The 15,710-nt window shown below is 40.5% G+C and overlaps 1 pseudogene across 1 annotated transcript; it reads right to left on the minus strand.

Moving 5' to 3' along the window:
* Positions 1-9,255: 9,255 nt before the first annotated feature.
* On the minus strand, positions 9,256-13,374 carry LOC143869978 (pentatricopeptide repeat-containing protein At3g29290 pseudogene; annotated as a pseudogene). The gene is made up of 2 exons (XR_013244917.1): positions 11,792-13,374; positions 9,256-9,669 (listed from the first exon to the last, which is right to left on the minus strand). The product of XR_013244917.1 is annotated as a pentatricopeptide repeat-containing protein At3g29290 pseudogene (transcript).
* Between the last annotated feature and the right edge of the window lie 2,336 nt (positions 13,375-15,710).

Consider the following 15,710-nt stretch of genomic DNA (forward strand, 5'->3'; position numbering starts at 1 on the left):
TAAGTCATTTTTAAGTCAATGGTTTGGAATAATGATTACGTCTAATTTAAGGCATTAAATCTGAAATCCCTCCACTCACTACTCTAACGAGAAAAGCTGAGGATTGAGGATCACTGTCTTAGCTATAGTTTCCTTTGAGTAATGTAATAGATTTCAATTGGATAATGGAAAGCTTCCGCCATTGGTTTTTAGTTATGATAAAAAAAAAATACCAGGTTTTTACTTGTCTTTTTTTTTGTAGCGATCTGAGACAAGAAATTTGGGTCGTTATAGAGAGTTTTCTCAGAGAGTCTCTGATCGCATTATTTTCCATCATAAGCCACATATAAAGCTCTGATAAAAGGTATCCACCTCATAGAAATTACTCTCACATCTTTGTATACAATATCTTGTTCTTTCTTTTTTTGAATGGTAACAGAATTCATTAAAAAAGGAAGACTGAGAAGGTCCCCCCCTCAAGTTCTTTTGTTGTATCAACCTCTTGTAGAAATCTGTGTAGAAATGTTTCTGCCCTATTGAGTAGAAAATGACAGAGAATAGATCTATAAACGAATCAAGTCGTAACACGTTCTTTCATTGTGTATTTGCTCTTCTCATCTTAGTGTGCTTGAGATTTGATCGGTAGAAAATTATTGTCATATGCAATCCAACTGCGGCATGAGTTTCAGTTTAGAGAGATCTATTGAGAAAGAGAAATTAAAGTGGTTATAGAAAACTGTGAGGGCTTCACGGTAATTAGTTTTCATCATCTATGCATTATGTATTTTTTGTGCCCTTGAATGAGTGAAATGTGGAAGAAAATATTTCTCTACAGAAGAAGTTGTAATGATTTTCTGCTTAAGCAGATTCAATCAGCATATATAAGCTTCTCTTATTTGAGTGATTCTCATGCAATTTGCCGGAAGAGTACTCTCATTTTCTATTGGAAAACAATTGGCTTATACTGAAAATTTGTGCTGTCATTTCCCCACCTTTGAACTTGTTGACTTTTACTGTAGTCCCATGTATTGCTTTGTCAAGAAGGTGCCCGCTACCTTAAAATCTCATCATTATCATTATCATCTTATGCATCATTATCATTATCATCTCTTTCTGTATTGTCTTGTTCTCCTGCTCCAAGATTCGGGCCCGCAAGAATATTTTCAGGGAAAATAGAAAGAGGAATGTTGAACTTCTCATGATTCTCTCTATTATTAGGATAGTTGTATCAAAGAGAAAATCAAGAAGAACAAAATCAGACATTCTTATTTGATAAGTCTAAGGAAATTACAGATTTATTTTGATTCTGAACAAGATTAGAATTGTTCTTATATTTTAGTCTTTTATTTAAACCCCTTGAGATGGCTTATTGTCAGGAACTATTCTCGTGTTATCTGGTTCTTCTGCACTGATTAAGCAGATATGCAGATTGAACCGATGGGGTCAAAAAGATCCCCCATTCATAGATCGACACGTGGCACCAATGCAAGCTCACATGCTCATCACCCAACAAGGGTTAATAGGGTCATCACAGCCTAAAAGGAAAGATCAAGTGTAAACCTTGCCCAACCACAATCTTGCACCTGTCCAAGGGCATGAAGGAAAGGGTAAAGTTTGATCCACTAATAGGCCGACACCTGTCCCCAAGGGTAAAAGGGTAATCTAATACCCAGAACTCTACTATAAAAGGCCTCCCAAGGCTCAAAGGTAAATGACTGAATCCCAAAGAATCACCATTCCTAGCTTTGGTTCCCCTTTTTGTGCCCGTTAATGACTTGAGTGTCGAAGGGCCCATCCGAAGCAACGACTCGGGGTTGGTCTTTTGACCGGGTGCTCCCTTGTGCAGGGCACAACTCCTTAGCCAGTTCGGACAACTAGGTCTTGCCAGATCAGCTCTTTTGTCACTGCCTCATCTGTTATCGATTTTGGGCGTAACAGATTGGCGCCATCCGTGGGACCCTGAACTAAAAGTCGTTCTAGGTCTCAAGAAAAATGGTAGGTCGGAAGAGTGGTCGAGTACCCTCTGGTTGAGCAGTACAACCAGCATCTCATCACGCCCCTCAAAGTGGACGAATCGCGTCGCAAGTGGTTGTCCCCCCAACGCCAGCAAAGCAAAACCCAGCTCGCGCAGAGCATCCTACTCCCACTTCAGCTCTTACACCCGAGCAAATTCAAACCCTCTTCTAGATGGGTCCATCACTCCAGAAGTGTTATGCTGTCTTAACACATCAAGTTGGCCCATGTGATCTCTAGCTCCTTTAACTCCTGTGTGGTACATCTTCAAGCACGACCAAGTGGTGTGTTGATTCCTCACATGATTGTCCTGTCTTAATACAACACTTCAAGGCAAATTGATTAGTATTAAAAAACATAATCAATTTAGTTTGAGAATCATCAAAACAAGGTAAGAGGATGAGCCATTGGGCTTACACCAATCATGGCGGCCCAAAAGCTGAGGCCATATTTTCAAGCACACGATCAAGGTTATGACTCATCAACCGCCCAAACAGATCCTCCACAGGCCAGACACTTCAGGACGACTCGTGAGGTGGGCAGCGGAACTCAGTGAGTTAGATATCTTGTACTTACCAAGGCCAGCAATAAAGGCCCAAGTACTGGCAGACTTCGTTGTTGAATGTACCTTACCAGCACAAAATGCCACGTCAAAAGCAGATGAGACGATTCAACCTCCGGGTGCAGAGATTACAACTACACCCGGGGGGCAAAGCCAAGAAGGAACGATTCAACCACTAGGTGGGGAGGATACAACTCCACTCGGGGGCAAAGACAAGAAGAAATACTTCTGAACAAGAATGAACTGGAAGAAGCCGATCCAGACAGCAGCACACAAATAAGAGAAGAAGACTACACTCCTCTCAACGCTCCTAGAAGTCACACACTCATGACTATCCGAGATGAGCAGTACCTCAAATGGCCTTTGATAAAATGGAGTAAAAGAGATGAGCCGAAATATTGTCGATACCATATAGATCATGGGCATGACAGTGACGAGTGCCGACACTTGAAAGAGGAGATATATAATTTGATTAGAAGAGAGCACCTAAGAGACTTTGTAGAAAGGGGAGCCCGTCCTCATAGAACACTAGAACGCGGAATTCCAAACCAATCTCCAAGCCCCATAAGTCCCCGAAGACCACAGGAGCAGAGTAGCCCAAGAAGAAAAGAACACCATCAACAACTTGTTGGGGTCATTAAAACCATAATCGGTGACCTAACGGCAGGAGGAACCTCGTCCTCTACGCAGGAAGCTTACGCAAGGCAGGTCAACTCGGTTCACCTCCCTGATAAATAGAAGAAAACAAATCAATTCATCTCTTTCTTCGACAAGGACTTGGAGGGAGTGCTTCTCGCCCAGGACGATGCCGTGATAATCACCATACTTATCGTCAGTTTCAAAGTACACAAGATATTGGTGGACAACGGAAGCTCCGGCTACATTCTGTACAACCACGCCTTCAAATAAAACGGAAAGTCGCCTTCAGCCGGTCAATTCGGACCTGTATAGGTTCCCTAGAAATGTCGTTCGAGTATAAGGGTCCATAGAGTTATTGGTGCTAGTAGGATCCCCAACTTTACCAAACCTCTGCTATGGTGAATTTCCTTGTTGTCAAAGCACCCTCGGATTGGGCCTAAGACCGAGCTCCTCTGTTAGAATAAACACAAGTCCAAAAACCTGAGTCCCAGCTCGGGTTGGACATGCCTAAAGCCTGAGGTCGACCTCGGGTTTGGTCTAAGACCTACCTGCTCGGCTAGAATGAACATAAGTCCAAAAATCTGAGTCTCAGCTCGGCTTGGACATGCCTAAAGCCTGAGGTCCACCTCGGGTTGGGCCTGAAACCGACCCGTTCAGTTAGAATAAACATTAGTCCAAAAACCTGAGTCCCAGCTCGGGTTGGACATGCCAAAAGCCTGAGGGCCACCTCAAGTTAGGTCTGAAACCGACCCTTTCTGTTAGAATAAATATAAGTCTATAAACCTAAGTCCCATCTCGGGTTGGACATGCCAAAAGCCTGAGGGCCACCTCAGGTTGGGCCTGAAACCAACCCGTTCGATTAGAATAAACATAAGTCCAAAAATCGGAATCCCAGCTCGGGTTGGACATGCCTAAAGCCTGAGGCCCACTTTGGGTTGGGCCTGAAACCGACCCGTTCGGTTGAAACTTTAAAATGCTAATTCCTAACTCGATTTGAACGTGCTCGCTTCGGACCAAAAGCCTGCCTCGAGCTAGGTCGAAGATCGAGTCATTACTAATGCAACGATTAAACCTATCCAAAAAAGGATTAGCTGAAGCTCGCCGTGATGACCAGTTTATCCAAAATTCGGCCGATCTGGATACAACACAGCCTTTCACACTTGCCCATAGAGAGAAAGTGGTAGCTCATCCGAAATCCAGGTTCTGAAATCCAGGTCATCTAGAATTTTGCCGACCTGGATATAACGCAGCTTCTACACTTGTCCCACAGAGGATGATTAGTAGCTCTTCCGGAATCCAATGCAATCTCAAGTCGGACGAACTGGACATAACGCGTGGGTAAAACTTAACCTGAAGAAGGCTAAGTTGTAGCTCATATGTTTTTCGGCCGACCTGAGATGGACGACCTGAACCGGCTGACCTGAATCAGTTTCCAGTTCATCCGTTTCCTAAGCCGATCTGGATATGACACAATCCATAAAATTCTGGTCATCTGAAGCCGACCAGGATATAGCGTGATTCGCTACAAGACAAAATTCTGGTCATCTGAAGCCGACCAGGATATACCTCGATGCGCTACAAGATAAAATTTTGGTCATCTGAAGCCGACCAGGATATAGCATGATTCGCTACAAGACAATTCTGGTTATCTGAAGCAGACCAGGATATAGCGTGATTCGCTACAAGACAAAATTCTGGTCATCTGAAGCTGACCAGGATATAACGCAATTCGCTACAAGACAAAATTCTGGTCATCTGAAGCCCACCAGGATGTAGCGCGATGCTCTACAAGACAAAATTCTGGTCATCTGAAGCCGACCAGGATATAGCGCGATTTGCTACAAGATAAAATTATGGTCATCTGAAGCCGATCAGGATATTGCGCGATCTGCTACAAGACAAAATTCTGGTCATCTGAAGCCGACCAAGATATAGCAGGATTCACTACAAGATAAAATTCTGGTCATCTGAAGCCGACCAGGATATTGCACGATTCGCTACAAGACAAAAATCAGTTTATCTCAAGCCGAACTAGATGCCAAGTTTGCACAAAAGGACAAAAAACTGCTAAAGTGAAGCAGTTCGGCCCACTCAGTTCGTCCAACTTCAGTTCGGCCTACTCAGCTCGCAAAAGGACAAAAAACTGCTAAAGTGAAGCAGTTCGTCCAAGCTTCAGTGCTGCCTACTCAGTTCGGCCAACTTCAGTTCGTCCTTAAGCCGAACTGGACGCCAAGTTTGCGCAAAAGGACAAAAAACTGCTAAAGTAAAGCAGTTCTTCCAAACTTCAGTTCGGCCCACTCAGTTCGTCCAGGCTTCAGTGCGGCCTACTCAGTTCGTCCAACTTCAATTCGGCCTACTCAAGTTATCCATAAGCCGAACTGGTCGCACGTTGTGCAAAAGGATAAAAACTGCTAAAGTGAAGCAGTTTGTCCAAACTTCGGTTCGGCCCACTCTGTTCGTCCAAACTTCATTTCGGCCAACTTCAGTTCGGCCTACTCAGTTCGGCCTTAAGCCGAACTAGACCCCAAGTTTGCGCAAAAGGACAAAAAACTGCTAAAGTGAAGCAGTTCATCCAAACTTCAGTTCGGCCCACTCAGTTCGTCCAAGCTTCAGCGCGGCCTACTCAGTTCGTCCTTAAGCCGAACTGGACGCAAAGTTTGCACAAAAGGACAAAAAACTGCTAAAGTGAAGCATTTCGTCCAAACTTCAGTTCGGCCTACTCAGTTCGTCCAAACTTCAGTTCGGCCTACTCATTTCGGCTTACTCAATTCGTCCTTAAGCTGAACTGGACGCCAAGTTTGCACAAAAGGACAAAAAACTGTGAAAGTGACGCAGTTCGTCTAAATTTCACTTCGGCCCACTCAGTTCGTCCAAGCTTCGGTGTGGCCTACTCAGTTCGGCCTTAAGCTGAACTGGACGCAAAGTTTGCGCAAAAGGACAAAAAACTGCTAAAGTGAAGTAGTTCGTCCAAACTTCAATTCGGCTAAGCTTCAGTGCTGCGGCCTACTCAGTTTGGCCTTAAGTTGAACTGGATGCTAAGTTTGTGCAAAAGGACAAAAAACTGCTAAAGTGAAGCAGTTCAGCCAAACTTCAGTTCGGCCCACTCAGTTCGGCCTACTCAGTTCGTCCATAAGCCGAACTGGAAGCAAAGTTTGCACAAAAGGACAAAAAACTGCTAAAGTAAAGCAGTTCGGCCCACTCAGTTCGTTCAAACTTCAGTGCGGCCTACTCAGTTCATCCATAAGCCGAGCTGGAAGTAATGTTTGCGCAAAAGGTTAAAAAACTGCTAAAGTGAAGCAGCTCGTCCAAACTTCAGTTCGGCCCACTCAGTTCGTCCTTAAGCCGAACTGGACGCCAAGTTTGTGCAAAAGGACAAAAAACTGCTAAAGTGAAGCAGTTCTTCCAAACATCAGTGCGGCCTACTCAGTTCGTCTATAAGCCGAACTGGAAGCAAAGTTTTCGCAAAAGGACAAAAAAAAACTGCTAAAGTGAAACTGTTCGTCCAAACTTCAGTTCGGCCCACTCAGTTCATCCAACCTCAGTTCGGCCCATTCAGTTCGTCCTATGCACGAAAAAAAAAGAGTCCGACTATATGCTGATCTGGTACTCAGGATGGCTAACTGATATGCTTCCCCAAGTCGAACACATCGACTTGAGGAATCGGGGGGCAACTGATGGGGTCAAAAAGATCCCCCATTCATAGATCGACACGTGGCACCAAGGTAAGCCCACATGCTCATCACCCTACAAGGGGCAATAGGGTCATCACAGCCTAAAAAAGGTAAGGTCAAGTGTAAACCTTGCCCAACCACAATCTTGCACCTATAAAAGGGCATGAAGCGTAAAATTTGATCCACTAATAGGCTGACACCTGTCCCCAAGGGTAAAGGGGTAATTTAATACCCAGAACTCTAGTATAAAAGGCCTCCCAAGGCTCAAAGGTAAAGGACCGAATCCCAAAGAATCACCATTCCTAGCTTTGGTTTCCCCTTTTTGTGCCCACTACTGACTTGAGTGTCGAAGGGCCCATCCGGAGCTACGACTCCGGGTTGGTCTTCTGACCGGGTGCTCCCTTGTGCAGGGCACAACTCCTTAGCCAGTTCGGACAACTAGGTCTCGCCCAGATGAGCTCTTTTGTCACTGTCTCATCTGTTACCGATTTTGGGCGTAACAGATATGTTACTCTATAATCTTCAATGCTTATCATTTTCTGCTTTCTAGAACGGCTAAACGGGAATAATAGAATCGTGCAGAGCTTTTGTATTTTAAAAAAAAAAATCAGCAGTTTTAGCCATGTGAAATTAAAGATTTGGAGAAATGGGTATAATCGGCCAGGTTTGGTAATCGTTGTTCCCTGGGATTTTCTGATTTTTTCATGTTATACAGGTGTAAAAGCGGGGGTTGGGCATGTAGCTCAATGGTTGAGGCTTTGTTCCCCAACCCGATGTAATCCCAGCTTACCTATAAAAAAAAGTGTAAAAGTGCCGGCCTCAAGGGTTAAAGAACCTAAACTTAGTCGTGCTTGGTGTAGGAACAAAGTTGTCATTGATAAGAACTTAAATTTTGTAGCCAAATTGATACTATCCATGATTTGAATTTTCTGGGTTACACTATGCGGTTGGAGAAAGATCGAAAGATCACTTTAAAATGAGAAATTTTTAGGGAAATGATACCCCCAGCCCCGCCTCTGACGGATAAAATCCCCCCCTTTTAACGGTATTCATTAAGTTTAATAGGCAAAGAAAAATGCTAAAGGGGGTGAATTTATCCTCAACCAGTGAACCAATTTGGGGCGTGGTGAAGAATATCATTTGCCAATTCTTATGGTTGAAAGTTAGAAAGCGGGAATAAATATCATTTCTAGCTCTGAAACCTGTCTCTGGAAAATGGTGAATTATTGAGTTGGAAATATCCATATGGGTTGGATTTTTGTGCACTCCTTTGTTTTGAAAATGGTACTCGATCTTTTTAGTTGGTGTACGCATATCTAGTTGTCACAATTGAAAAGAAACAATTAGACAATAAATTTGGGAAGTGCTTAACAAGGGATTTGCTAGGGTCCATCGCAAAAGGCATTTCACAGATGCTTTGTTGTATGTCAGAGCAGCCAACTCGTGAATGATGACAAAACCTGCTGAAAATCGAGCATCCGTGGCTGCTCTAACATGCGACAGAGCACCTGCGAAATGCCATTTTGCGATGGACCCTAGCAAATTCTGCTTAACAATGTGAGAAGTGCTAGTATCGAATGAAAACATTGGATATTGTAATATCAGGGCCAAATTGAGATTTCAATATCCATGCCTATGCACGCATTGCCATATTTTAATAATTGCACAAACTCACCTTGTCTTTTCTTTCTAAATTAGCTTGTCAGACAAGATGAGTTACTCCAGTTACCAAAACATGGTTGTGCTGATATCATTTCCCTATATTTAGCGTCCATTCAGTCATATCCAAACAATCAGAATTGGGTCCCACTCGAGGAGAAGTTTCATTAAGATTGTTGATGTTGTGTGGACCCCCCACGCATGATCCTAGTTCCATGTCGAATCAAATTATCTGGGCTCGCCCTCACTATGAAGTTGGTTGACATGATCAACTGTATGAAAATCATCACTTTTCATAGGGCCAATCATTGCATAAATCAAAGCTAATCTCTCAACTAGTAAACAATTCAACATATTTTATCAGAACATGGAAATGCGTGGGTAGGCTTGGCTTTTTCTTTTTCTTTTTGCAGTTTCAATTGGTTTGGCTTCCTATCAAACTAGATACTTTAGATTTTGAAGGGAGTATATCACGTTTACTTGAATCATATCAGTATTGTTTGAATATAACTTTGAAGAATTCTCTCTTCAGGAAAAAAAAAAAAAAAAAATTGATGTTCTGGTCATAGAGGTTGTGTTTCCTTATTTCTAATTAGACTAATGGTATAATTCAATTCGATCTCAGAGCAATGGTATTTATTATTCATTTGTACAAGCAATATATATTTTTCTAAAGGATTCATTTAGCCGATCCCAACTAGTTTGGGACAAAGGCTTTGTTGAGTTGAGTTGAGTTGTACAAGCAATATATCTCAGCTGGCATTCATTCCACTTTCCAATACACAATCACTATATGCTGTCGCATTTTGCTTTAGTTACATTAGTTTGACAAATAGATATGCCTTTTCTTTTTAGATTAGCCAAGAGTGATCATACCCCAGTCTTTGATTTGTAGAAATGGGTTCTGATTCTTCGTTTATCTGCTGTACTAAGGATGATGTATTCCTGATGAGGATGAGAATAATACCGGATTACTGTCTAGGAGTCCTTTGGCTGGTGCTGAAGCATCAATGCCCATGTTTCACCGTCAGGTTTAAGTCCGCTGTTGTGCATTCGCTTGTACAGCTTCTTTGACAATGTGGTTCGGCCTCGTAGGCACATGCCATGGATAAGTGCATTATAAAGAGATGCATCTGGTGTGGCATACTGCAAAAATAAATAAAAAACACTATAAGGTATTGGAAAAACAAATTCATGGGTACCAATCTGTGCCCATGTGGGTGTGGTGGACACAAACACATGCTAGAGGGTGACCCATCAACTCCAAAACAATGAATATTAGGAGCAGAAAACAGAATACAGAGTGAAAGTGATTGATGCTAGGGTAAGTAAATCAAGTTCATTAGCCCGTAAGAAGAGCATCTACATTTGGATGTAAAGGGTCAAAACAAATAGAAATACCCCACACACGCATGCACACACTATCTCATTCTCAGATGAAGTAGCAGTCCAGTTCAATTTTCCTATAGAGGAGTTGCTACCTTAGAAAGCAAATTGCCATCACACATGGCTATTGATCCAATAACATCCAAAGAATGTTTTCCGAAGCAAGAAATAATATAGCATTATGCTGCACACATCAAAATCTTCAGCTTTCTTAAACCATTGATCTCAAAGCTTTTTCTCAAGGGGGCTATAGCCTGGAGATGGTGTTTGTCTGTCCAGTCACAATAATTCCATTGTATTTTCTAGGTTTTGCCATGCTTGTAAGCATAACAAATCATCTTCTTTATCTATTCCATAGTTGCATGGATGTTCTACCCCCGGCTACTCAACATGCCAGTCCAGAATATTGAGATGCACACTTTTTTGGGTCTCAAAATAGCATACTTTCTACTTTTTTTCTGCCTCTCCATTTTTGGGTCTCAACATGTACAGCAATCAGTAATTTCAGTGATGATTCTAGCAGGTCTTCATGGCCAATGCACTGCTTCCGCACCCAAGAAATGATGTTCATGCCTTCATGGAGTCCCCTTCCACCTCAAGATTGCTGTGGAAGTGAAGTCATGAGTAAAGAGCTTAAGGCCAGTCATGACACTCCAGGTCAAACTTGTTTCACATACCCACAATTGGGTATGCATATGTCACGCAGACCTCTTTCACATACCCAAATGCCTTCAACCAACCATGTGAGCCACAATCCAAGTCACACTGATTTGGATGGAACTAGATTCAAGATTCTACATGCCATTATCAGTAAATACCAAGATAAAACTTCTTTGCCATGGACTTCCACCATCATTGCAAATAAAACACTATATTACAAAACATAAAAAAGTGGTGGAGGTTTCCTCACACTAAGCGGGAATGTAATTCAACTGCATATTGTCTTGTTAATCTAGGTTTTGAATTTGAAGGGCTTGAACGTTGTAGAAACATTATGCCAACAAGAAACTGCAACTTTACATGAATAATTTATTTATCGATAAACTTCATTCCTTTGGAAAAACCGAAAAACAAGGCAAGCCATGCGTATAATCAGCTGCTTGAGAACATACCAAAAGATGCAAAAACGAAGATCGAACAGACCAATGAAAACAGAACAAATAGATACCGTAAATAAGAAAAGATCCATTACTCAACTCAACTCAACTAAGCCTAGCCTTTGTCCCAAACTAGTTGGGGGAGAAAAGATCCATCACGACTTCAAAATTACTGAAAGGAGAGCTTGAAGATGAATCTACATAAATGTGACAATGAATTTTACACTGAAAATTATTGAACGGAAAGCTTGAAGAAGAATCTACATAACTGTGAAAATGAATTTCCCGAAAGATGCTGGGCACACAAAAATGCACCTTTCAGGACAAATCCTTACTTTATCTCCTTTTGGTATTATTTATGCAGTTAAATTGATTTCTTATTTATCTGGGTATGGTTTCTATATTTTATAATTCTCTAAAATAATATTTACATAATAATCTATCTCCTAGTATAATATGTTAGGCTTTATGAGATCACCATGAATGACGCCAACACATCTCCATGTCCAACTTATAGAAAAGAATTGTCTTCTATTGTGAAAAGGAATCTCTCAAGTCACAGACATGCATGGAAAGTCCAAATGCAAAGTGGTTTAAAATCTGACACAAATAACGTACCATAATAGCATCTCTCAAGTGTCAAGTACTGCATAGTCAAATTATAAACTTGGGCGAGCAAGATTTGGCTCGGAATTTGGCAAACATGTTCAGATGATTTCTTCTAATCATGGAGGGAAAACTAAAAATATGCAGATAACGTAACATGTCAAGAAATGGAAACTTACATCAAGGATTTTCTCCGCTTCAGCCCATAGAGATTCCCAAACGCAAGATCTTATCAATGACAAATAAGTGAATGTGTCAGGGTTGCATTTCTGATGGATCATATGTTTGTAGACTTGCAAAGCAACTTGTGGCTTCCTTGCAGCCTCACAAGCACCAATAACATGATTATACAACACATTCGAAATTGGCATTCCACTTGCTTCCATATGCCACAAAAGTTGCAAAGATCGATCCCGTAAACCAAGTCTCTGACATGACATTAGAGACACATTATAATGATGAGCATTCAAATCAGAGCTTTTCTCCCTACTAATGCTCTCAAAAAGTTGAAGGACATCGGCATATCGATTTCCCCTGTACAGGGCACTAAGCAATGTATTCCATGTATAAACATCAGCTACATGACCCGAAGATTTCAATAGATTATAAATTCTAAATGAAAGATCAACTTCCCCAGCTTTCCCAAGACAATTGATCAATGCATTATATGCAATAGCATTTGGCTTCAACCTACCATCCAACATAAGTTGGAAAACATCAAGTGCCAAAGCCCACTTTCCCTCTTTTGCGCACCAATTATAGCTTTCATCACATCCTCACATGTTTTAGTTTATTCTGAACCATTTCTTGAAAAGCATCAAGTGCCAATTCAGTCTGACCACATCGTACGAAAGTACTAATCAACACTCGATAAGTAACCATTGTTCCACTATAACCATCCTCCTTAAGTTTTCTCCACAGCCCTTCCATTTGAACCCAATTATATGCTTTCCCACAAACTGATATCATTGTGTTGTAAACAACAGCATCAAACCTACTTTTCAACTTTTTTTCCCCTTCCAATTCCATGAACATTTTCAAAGCGGAATCACAACCTCGAGCGCTCACAACTGCTTTGAGGATCAAGCTGTATGTATGACCTGTAACTGTTTCCTTCTCCTTCATTATATCAAACACTTTCAATGCATTATTGAGAGACCCATTTCGCAATAGACACGAAAGGAGAGAGTTACAAGCATGTATATTGGGTCGAAGACCCGACGCCTCAATTGACATATACAATTCTAATGCACTCCTAACCTTGTTTGATAAGTGTCAACATCCTTTTTTATAATACCTCTTCATCCCTTTCCTCTAAAAAATGAAGCTTGGTATCAAAAGTACAGTGACTTCCCTCTAGAATAGAACAAGATGGGTTAATTCTATGTTCTAATTTTCGTTCATCAACGCTCATATTAAGTTTTTCTTCTTTCTCTTGAACTAAATTGTTGACTTCTTCTTCTTCAAAAACCAACCCAGATTCAAAACCAACAACCCTGACCAAATTATCCCTTGTTCTTATAGACCCAAATGCACATTTCACTGCTCTAATTTGCAGTGGCTGAATTCCATGCCCATTACCATATTGCTCTAAGTCATTATTTACAACATATTTTCTACTTGTTTTTCTTCTGTAAGAACTAAAATCTAAGTTACAGTATAAAGATCTGACAAGGATTATATTTTTGTGATTTATTGGGTGGTGTGAAAACCCATTTGGTGTGATGGAAATTGAGGAGGAACTCCTTAATACTTGTATCATAATTTCAAACCAAAAGGAGAAAGTAATTAAAATATGACAACTCAACGTTAGAACAGTAAGAGTGTTAACTTACCAAGTTCTCCAAAAGCTTAAGCTGTTGGAGAAGGTAGTATTTAATCTTTTATACTTTAAGACTCCCCCTCACGTGTGGCCTCCTCTTTTTAGGGTTGGCCTACACGTGTCACATGTGGCCCCTCTTTTGGGTTTTGCCATTACATGTGGATTTTGCTACTAAGGAGGTTTGAACCCAGGCATTTGCTCTGATACCATGTTAGCTTACCAAGTTCTCCAAAAGCTTAAGCTGTTGGAGAATGCAGTATTTAATCTTTTATGCTCTGACAAAGAGAAAGACATCCAGAATATTGAAAAACAGAGCTCCATATCACTGACCAGTTGAAGGGGTGTTCCAAACTCTAAAACACAGAGAAAATTTGGACTTAATCAATTGAGGGGGAAACCCCAATTTATTTAAGAACTTACAATATTAAAACATGCATGAAGAAACAAGAGACTTTTAGATGAATGAGAGAAAACCCAAATCACTAATAGCTTGAAACGTTACATATGTCAGTCGAAGCATTACAGAGTATTTAACATAAATAGGAAAAATGTGATATTTTACCACCATATATAAGGTTCTGTTTTTTGGGGTGAAAGACCTAGAAGACAAGAAACATGAGCGTCTTGTATCAAAACATGGGTTGTGTTGAAATCATTTCCCTATTTTCCCCCTATCTAACTTATCTGCAGCGACCCACCCTATTGAGTTTGGAAAGGAAAATTATTTCTAAATTTTCTCTTGTTTAATGTTAACTCTCTGTTAAGAGGGTCAACAAAACTTCCTCCAACCAAAATTTCTTCCTAGAATACTTTCTTCACCATATAAATAGGGTTCGACTCTACAAATAGTCGTCGTCAAGATCAATCCTAATGATCAATTTTTTGGTACAAAATAGGGTAATTGTGACCGCTGGATCTTGTAAAGACTCTACCCGTACCACCATAAACGGATATCCCATCGATAAAGATAAATGACCACAAAATCAATGGTTTAGCTTGTCTTAGTAGGACCCTAAAACTATATTTTTTAAAAGAGATTTTGCTAGCGCAAAAGGTATTTCCCATATGGTTTGTTGCATGCCAGACCAGCCACTTCGTGAATAAAGACAAAAGCTGCTGAAAAGTGAGCCTGTGTGGCTGGTCTGTCATGCAACACACCATTTGAGAAAATGCCTTTTGCGATGGACGGTAGCAAATCCTTTTTTATAAAAATGTATGTCTCTATCTTAATAGGAAATCATAAGTTAATAATCTGTATATATGTCCTACTAGTACTAGTCTCTAAGATAGAGAGGCTCTATTGTACAAGGCACTACTCTCATAATTTTACATTATTTTAATCATCGGTTAAAGACTATTACAATTCCCAAAGGGCGATGGTATTTTCGGCCCGTCTGCATTACGCATGTGCCCCCATATAAGGTGATTTGAAGTCAAAAGGCATTAAAGTTGCCCTCTTGTCACGTCAAATCACGTTATGGGGGGGGCATGCGTAATGCAGGGTGAGTGAAAATATCATCTTCCAATAAACAATAGGAAAGTGCAAAACAAGTCATCCGTGCCATTATAAAAATACAGCAGTGTGGATATCAGTCTTCAATTATTCATTTCTTTTTACAAATGTTAGCTCTTTATGTGTTTTTTAAAATAAGATACAATAATTAGAGATCTAGTATAAGTATATAATTATAACTAAGGTCAATCATTGGATGGTCAATACTCTCACCGAGCTTAGAAGGGCATGTATTCCTTCCTTGAATCTTTTACCTCTCCTTTCCCTGTCACGAAAAATATGGTGAAAAAAACTCGGGCTCTTTACCATCCCCCAATTGACAAAGCTTTGGCTGAAAAATTGGAAATGTTATCACAAGAGGTCAAAATGATTAGAGAGCACTTTGCTTATTGGCTACAGTGAGCATCTTGGAAATTGTAAAAGAAAATTAGAAAAAAGAGCACACACAAAATATATATGAGAAATAATAAATCTATTTCCTTTTTAGCATTTCTACTCCTCTCTTTCATGTTTTTTTCCTGAAATTGGCTGCGTTTGTACTTCTTTTAACTGTCTTTTACTTTGTTTTAGAGAGAAGATGAACAAAAGAGGGTGGGAATATATAGCGGCCAGGAATTTTTGTTACCTAAAGTTTATCATTAAAATGTTAAGTTTTGCTACCTAAAGTTTATCATTAAAATCATATCAGCTCCACAAATTGAAGGGTTTAAGATAATCCTATGAAGCTGATTTTTGTGAACACCCTTTCTATGATAGGGCCTAT

Source organism: Tasmannia lanceolata, unplaced genomic scaffold (genome assembly GCF_043159265.1).
Source record: "Tasmannia lanceolata isolate RefF3 unplaced genomic scaffold, GAP_Taslan_0.1 ptg000003l, whole genome shotgun sequence".
Classification (NCBI taxonomy): domain Eukaryota; kingdom Viridiplantae; phylum Streptophyta; class Magnoliopsida; order Canellales; family Winteraceae; genus Tasmannia; species Tasmannia lanceolata.